Here is a 6,509-nt window from a genome sequence, read left to right as displayed (position 1 = left end):
TTGCCAATAATAGCACAGAGGAGATTGGTGGGAGCAAAGCTGTATTGGAATAAGGCTATGATACTAGATGGTAACTCAAATCTTAAAGAGAACCATAAATGATAAATAAGGTTAATATAATAAAATGCTATAAATATACATTTGCTCTTTTCTTCTCTCAGTTTTTTTAAAAGATATACAACTATATAAATTAACACTTATAACAATGTACTGTGCAGTTTGTAACATTTATAAATGCAGTATGTATAATAATAATGGAACCAAAAGGCAGAAAAAAGAACTCTATAGGAGTAACATTTCTATATGTTACTGGAATTAAGTTAGTATAAATCTGAAGTAGACTCTGATAAGGTAAGATGTATATGGCAAACCCCAGAACAACCACTAAGAAAATAACCCCCAAATAATGAAAAAACTGTAAAAGGAAAAAAAAAATGTAACAAGAGAAAACAATCATTAATGCAAAACTAAGAAATGAAGGAGAAATAAAGGAAAGAAAGAAATGAGACAGAAAAAAAAAGGTAAAATGGCAGGTGTAAATCAACTATATTAATAATAACATTAAATGTGAGTGAATTAAAAAAATCCAATAAAAAGACAGAGATTGTGACACTGGTTAAAAAAAAAACAAGAACCAAGTATATGTTGTGAGAGTGGACAAATTTGTATTTATAGATACAAATAGGTTGAAGGTAATAAGATGGAAAAATATATATCATGTAAATAGTAACAATAAGAAAGCTGGAATGTGTATGCTGATATAAAGCAAATTGGACTTTTAAAAAATGTTACAAGAGACAAAGAGGGACTTTAAAAATGATAACAGTGTCACCCTTAGGAAGATAAAACATTCATAACCACATGTTTACCTAAAGTTAGAGCCACAAAATACAGGAAGAATTTACAAAATTGAAGGGAGAAACAGACTTAGAAAAACACAATTCAACAGCAACAGTTGAAGGTGTTATTAACCTATTTCCTTCCCCCCCCAACTTCATGGAAGTATAATTGACAAATAAAATTGTATATACTTAATGTATACAATGTGATGCTTTAATATATGTATACATTGTGTTATGATTACCACAATCAAGCTAATTAACATCCATCACTTCACATTTACCGTGTGTGTGTGTGTGTGTGTGTGTGTGTGTGTGTGGTGAGAACATTTAAGATCTACTCTCTTAGCAAATTTCAAGTATACAATACAGTATTACTAGCCATAGTCATCATGTTATACATTAGATCTCCAGGATTTATTCATCCTATGTAATTTAAATTTTGTACCTTTTGACCAATATCTCCCCATTTTCCCCATCCCCCAGCCCCTTGTAACCACCTTTCTGATCTCAGTTTCTATGACTTTAGCTTTTTTTCTATGACTTTGGCTTTTTTAGATTTCACAAATAAGTGATATCATAGAGTATTTATCTTTCTCTGATTTATTTCACTTACTGTAATGCCCTCAAGATCCATTCATATTGTAGCAAATGGCAGGACTTCCCTTCTTTCTTATGGCTGAATAATATTCCTTTATATATATATATATATATATATATATACATACATATATATACATATGGCCATCAGATATAGATATTGCTATAGATAGACTATATCAATTTATATTTTTAGAATATACTCAAATATTAGCAGTTATCTCTGTGAATGGGACTAGGGAAGGTTTTTGTTGTTCTTTAAAATTTTCATATGTGCACAGTAACATTATATTCCTAAATAGAAAAAACATTTTTTTCTAATGCCAACAGAGAATTACACTCTTTTAAAAGTAGACGGGAGGGAATATCTCTTACTATCTAGGAAGTGAGGAAGTGTCGGAAAGAGAGAGGGAGAGGGGAAAGGCATGGAAGAGACAGAGGAGAGAAGAAAATTGCAAAGAAACAGAAGTTATAGTCACTTGATGCTTTTCATATTTGATAAAAATATCTCCTTTTATCTCTCAGTTGGGTTTTTCTTGGACATCCAAACTCTTTAGAAAGGGATGAATGGTGACCTATCCAGATATAAAGTTGGGTCATAATACTTTTTAAGGTCCAAAAAGTCTTTTGGAATTGTTATAAAAATGCAGAAAAAAACTAATTGTGACAGAAAATTTTATGTGCCTCAAGACTGAAAGCTATTTTGAGCCAATCTCTCGGAAGAGTAGATACTGAAAAGTCTTGACTGTAGAACATGAGATGGAGTAAAAGGAAGAAACGCAGTTTAACAGCAAGTCAACTGAAGGAGGGGAAGAATAACTGGATATGTATTTTATGAAAACTCAAATGATTAAAGAAATGGCCATCCAATATTTGCAGATTGAGCCAGCAGTTAGACTAGGCACTGACATGCTAATATTACAGCACATTAACTTTGTAGTTCGGCACAACGGTTATTGTAGTAAAAGGTATTTTTACACTAAGTTGTATGTAAATGTACACTGAAATGCTATTCATACAGATGGGCAACCAGAACACTACTGGAAAATAAAAAAAATGTCAAAGACTAGCTCTTGGAATAGAAAACTTTTTCTGTAGGATATGGGAAGCAAGTATCAGATATCCTGGTCTCAGCCCTCCCAGCTCCCACCTTCCTGTCCTCTCAGGACACTTAAATAAATAAATACTTTTTGTGGTTTAGCCTCATAGTAGATTCCAATTTATCAAGGCTAATTACAAATGTACACGTGTGTGTGTGTGTGTGTGTGCAGGGGGTGTGAGGGAATTTCAACATGAAATTCAAGTAAATATCAATAGAATTCGTTATTTAGGCCCACTGCCTACCACCACTGACACGTCATTGCAGATTCCCATCTACTCTAACTATATAGCTGTGGGTGAAGAGGCACTTCTGTGGGTGAAGTGCGATTAGAGAAAAGAAATACTGGTCTATCAGCGTATTAGTCACTGTACTTAAATGCATAACTGTCATCTTCTGTGCTACCTTCCATGAATCTTCACTAGTTGCCAAACTTGTTCCCCTTCCTCCAAACTCCTGAGCACCTTTTCAGCTACCTTCCAAAGCACTTCGGATTGGCAAATAATTTTAAGCTTGTTGAGCGTTACAATGACGCTACTACACGAGGTGCATATGCTTTCTGGCAAAAACAAAAAACACAAAAATGCCTTCTCTCCACTCAATAACACAGATGACATGTGTAAGAAGGCACAGCCTAGATAACTTCCTCTCCCCTCCCGTTTCGAAATTCTCCTAAACTGGTCCTTCTCCTTCACTCTTTCCACGTTTACACAGGAGCCTGAAACAGCGCAGGACTTCGGGGCTTCCGGGCACCAGCCCCGGCCCTGCGTCGCGAAGCTCGGCAGATAGGAGCCCGCTTTCAGGGCTCGCTCACGACACGAGCACCCGGCCAACAACGGGGGCTTCTGGGTCTGGGATGCCCGCCCTGGAGCGGCACAGGGTCGCCGGGAGAAAGAGCCGACGCGTAACATAGGTAGCGGGCCAGGGAAGATCGGAAGGCAGCGGGCGGTGCGGAGTCGGGGGCGGGGAAACGGAAGAGGATCTGGGCGGAGCGGAAGGGGGGGCGCGGCGGGGCGGAAGGGGAAGTCGGCGCTTCTGGGAGCTGCGGGACCTTGTGGCCGTAGGGGCTTCACTTTAAGTAAGTACCGTCTAGGAGAGGGCACTAGCTGTCTCTGCGTAACGGACTTTAGTGTTTCTCCACAGGGATTCCAGACGGCGACCCGCGGGGGTTCGGCGGCGCGGTCCGTGTGAAGCCGCCCCGCAGGCCCGCTGCCCTTTGCCAGGTGAGGGGAGGGTGATAGGAAAAGATGAGTCGAACTTTCCTGGGAGAGTGGAGAAACAGCTGACATAAACGTTTTCAAAAGAATAGGGAGACCTGATTTCAGTGCACTAATTTAAATGCTGAATACTTTCCAGGCCCTCTTCTCAGCAGTGTTAAAAAAAAAAAAAACGACTAAAGAAAATAATTTAGGTGATACAGTTTAAGTTCACATTGACATGAAGTGGGCAGTCTCCTTTTGGAGACATGCAAAATAAGGTGGAAGGCATGAAGCTTTTAAGATAAAAGTAAAACAGCCGTTTATTTTACCAGCAAAATGGGCTTATTTGGGAATAGCAGAGGAATTGCAATTCGAGACAAGCGAACTGTAGGAAAACCCATAGATAAGTTCAGCAAAGGAGAGGCCCATTCTGTTACAGAGAAAAAGGAGGAAGTTGGGAGGGGTTGTTCTGAAGAAAGTCCCCTGGTAGAAAGTGAGAGTTCAGGTGGTGATGGTTCCTCCTAGGCAAAGTTGCTGGGTGAACAGGAAATCTTCCCTCCTAGTAGGTCTGTGAATGATGCTTTCCTGTTGGAGTATGTAATTAACGGGAGTAGTTGATGCTTCCTGTGGTAGTGTGTGAGGGTTCCCCCTTCTGGACTCCCAGCTATTTTAAATGAGGTTTCCTCTATTCAGTTTGACATTTTCTGCTTTTCTCTGAAAGCATCGCTGATCAAGAGTCAGGTTTTCCATCTAAAGTGGCCTTTGTCCCTTGGTGCCAGGACTTTTCCTGGGTGTTGTGTCCCACCTTAAAGGGAAAGTGCACAGATTGGAAACGACTGAGGTCATGTTCAAGTAACGAGGAGTAGGAGGGAGAAATCTCAGGCACTTACCATCTAAAGTGTGTCATAAGCGTTGCAGACCATTCTGATCATTTTGAAATGTTGAGCCAGCATTACCTGTTGGACACATCAGTTTTACAAAGGTGTTACAGGAAACAAAATACAGAACTTAAAATAGTTATACAAACCGGAATTAAAAGTAACATAACTCCAGGGCTTCCCTGGTGGTACAGTGGTTGAGAGTCCGCCTGCCGATGCTAGGGGACGCGGGTTCGTGCCCCTGTCCGGGAAGATCCCACATGCCACGGAGCGGCTGGGCCCGTGAGCCATGGCCGCTGAGCCTGCATGTCCAGAGCCTGTGCTCTGCAACGGGAGAGGCCACAGCAGTGAGAGGCCCGCGTACCGCAAAAAAAAAAAAAAAAAAAAAGTAACATAACTCCAAATTTTATGATGGCCTAAACTAGGACCTTAGGCCTGCGGGTAGCCAGCTGAACAAATCATGGAGGGTCAGGTGAGACTTGTTGCAACCAGTGCTCTTTCTCCTCGATTCTTCCATGCAGTTGAGTTTCTGCTGCTCTAATCATGTTTTCTTTGGCACTTACTCGGACCTGAGGGAAAAAAGGCCCTTCCTACAGCGGCAGACGTGGAGTCATGTATGCCTCCTGGAAGTTCCCACTCAAGGTGGCCATGAAGGTTTAGTAAAATGGATCAATGGGAGGCTTCTGTTTTGTATTGAAGAGAAAATAGAACAGTGAATACAGCAACAGCACAAACTGAAAGAATTAACTGAGCATATTGGGAAGACAGGGCAGGAATAAGTATGGAGCAATAGCTTATGAGCTCTTTGCAAAAACAGCAGAACTTCAAAGACGTATTAAAATAGTATTGTTATCCCAAAAGAGCTGTTTAGAACCAAGTGTGTTATCCAGTAAGACAGCCTGTAAGGTTGCAAATTCAAAGACCGTGAATCTAGGTAAGAATCCCGAAACAGTTAATAATCCAGATGAAAGAAAGACTTCAGTGAATTCTAAACCTTCTAACTCTTAAAAAAAAACCAAAAGGCAGGTGAAAAGACTGATTTGTTATGGGGTCATGATGAGGTAGTTTCTGAAAGGCCATAATCAAAAGAAGAGGATTTGGGAAATAGAAACAAGGGCATCGTCTTTCTGTTAAAGAGAGAGAGATTAAAAAAAAAAGCAACAGTGAGAAAAAGGGTATACAGGCCTGGTCAGGTCATCTTTGGAAAGCTGTATGCCTCCGTTGTCAGCTGCTTTTCTTCCTAGTCATTTCGATTTGGAGGTTTCCAGTGTTTGTGTAGGACCACATGTCAGGTGCGGTCTTCTCTAGCTGTGAGATGTGTACTCAAGGTTCGAGTCCCTGAAGTTTGGCTGCCTTCTAGGTAGTGAGGAGGACCTGGTATAGTCCCTTCCAAGAGGATTCAAGGCAGTCTTTGTTCTTACTGATTTCAAATCAGAAGAGTGGAAGAAAATTGAAAACATTAGTCTGGAGAGGAGTAGCCAGACATTATTGGAGACTAGAAGAATTTAGGATCCAGTCCAATGTGCAGGTATATGACAAAACCTTGGAGATAATTGATAGGACTAGAACTTAATAGCTACGTAAGTGCAAACATGATTTTTCTCTCTATGATTGTCCTCACTTTTATCAAAGATAATCATAGTAAAACTAATTTGTTGGTATTAAACTTGGTTTGATTATTTACATAAATGCAGCAAGAATGGTGATTGACCATATAAGCTCTTTATCAAAATTGTTTTGCTGGAATCTTGTAAGCAAGGTACTAGGCTGATTTATTTATTATTTTTGAGAAGTTCCTTAAAGCTGTCTGGTCATATCTGTCTATGTACGTCTTTCTTGAATATGATAATCCAGCCAAAGCCTTGGCAATATAGCCAATATTTCCAGTTGTGTC

General features: G+C 40.0%; 1 protein-coding gene across 2 annotated transcripts in view; it reads left to right on the top strand.

Moving 5' to 3' along the window:
* Positions 1-3,564: 3,564 nt before the first annotated feature.
* ECHDC1 (ethylmalonyl-CoA decarboxylase 1) overlaps positions 3,565-6,509 on the top strand; it is a 44,722-nt gene continuing 41,777 nt past the window's right edge. Inside the window, exon 1 of one of the 2 annotated variants that reach the window (XM_029223756.1) lies at positions 3,565-3,616. The gene's annotated coding sequence lies outside the window, so the exon portion shown is untranslated. The remainder of the gene's footprint in view (positions 3,617-6,509) is intronic. The other variant, XM_029223755.1, reaches the window with a different exon arrangement.

Source organism: Monodon monoceros, unplaced genomic scaffold, assembly GCF_005190385.1.
Source record: "Monodon monoceros isolate NGI ecotype Baffin Bay Population unplaced genomic scaffold, NGI_Narwhal_1 Super_Scaffold_15, whole genome shotgun sequence".
Classification (NCBI taxonomy): domain Eukaryota; kingdom Metazoa; phylum Chordata; class Mammalia; order Artiodactyla; family Monodontidae; genus Monodon; species Monodon monoceros.
Note: the sequence above shows the minus strand (reverse complement) of the source record. Positions and strands in the feature narration are given on the sequence as shown.